Source organism: Silene latifolia, chromosome 10 (assembly GCF_048544455.1).
Source record: "Silene latifolia isolate original U9 population chromosome 10, ASM4854445v1, whole genome shotgun sequence".
In the NCBI taxonomy this organism is placed as follows: domain Eukaryota; kingdom Viridiplantae; phylum Streptophyta; class Magnoliopsida; order Caryophyllales; family Caryophyllaceae; genus Silene; species Silene latifolia.
Genome location: NC_133535.1, coordinates 96836620 through 96838100, shown reverse-complemented (window position 1 = coordinate 96838100; position 1481 = coordinate 96836620).

Here is a 1481-nt window from a genome sequence, read left to right as displayed (position 1 = left end):
GGCAATACGATTGAGATGTGGTGCATTACGGTCGGAGCAATGAATATGAGTTGGTGAATAAGGGTAAAAAGATTATCTTTAAACCAATGTCACCTAGTGAGGTGCGCTCCATTAGTGCCAAGCGTGGAAAGGCCGCTAGCATGACCATGTTTGCTAGTGAGCAAAAAGTTGATGAGACCATTGTCAATGGCAACCAAGTTTACTTGTTGGTGGTCAATGAGACGCCTAGTGATGGAGACAAGGATGAACGATTGACCTCGTTCTTAGAGGAATTCAAGGATGTTTTCCCCGAGGAACTACTCGCTGGTTTACCATCTATTCGTGGGATTGAACACCAAATCGATCTCCTACCTGGAGCTCCCTTACCAAACAAAGCCACCTATCGATGCAGTCCAATGGAGACAAAGGAGTTGCAGCAACAAATCGAGGAATTGATGGAACGAGGCTATGTGCGCGAGAGCATAAGTCCATGTGCCATCCCTATGCTACTTGTTCCAAAGAAGGACGGAACGTGGCGAATGTGCATTGACAGTCGATTCGTGAACAACATAACTATCAAGTATCGATTTCTAATCCCGAGACTTGACGACATGGTTGATGAGTTACATGGATCCGAAATCTTCTCTAAGATCGATTTAAGGAGTGTTTATCACCAAATTCGGATGAGAGAAGGCGACTAGTGGAAAACTGCGTTTAAGACCAAGCATGGTTTATACGAGTGGACGGTTATGCCATTCGGTTTAACTAATGCTCCAAGTACCTTTATGCGACTCATGAACGATATACTCAAGCCTTTCTTAGGCAAATTCGTGGTCATCTACATGGATGGCATTTTGATCTACAGCCAGAGCAAGGATGATCATTTCAAACACCTTCGCAAGGTGTTCAATACGCTCCGAGAGCAACAACTCTATGGCAAAAAGGATAAGTGTTCGTTCTTAGTCGAGAGTGTTATCTTTCTTAGCTACAGGGTTTCTAAGGACGAAGTTTCGGTCGATCAATCTAAAATTGAAGCAATCAAGTCATGGCCTACTCCTAGGACCATCACGGAGGTCCGATCATTTCATGGACTCGCCTCATCCTATCGGAGGTTCATTCGGGACTTTAGTACGATTACTAGTCCTATCACCGAGTGTACGAAAAGGGAACCTTCGAATGGACCCCGGCTGCTCAAAAGGCGTTCGAAACGATTATTCAAAAATTTTGCGAGGCACCGTTATTGGCACTCTCGGATTTCACTCAACCATTTGAGGTGGAATGTGATGCAAGCGGTGTTGGAATTGGAGCTGTGCTAATCCAAGGAAAGAGACCCATCGCTTATTTCTCCGAGAAATTGAATGGAGCTAGGCTCAATTACCCGACATATGCCACAAAGCACTCTCCATTTGAAGTCGTGTATGGCATAAACCCGTACTTTCCCCTCGATCTAATCCCTCTACTGAAGGACGAAATCATTCACGAGGATGCGGAGTCCAAATTGA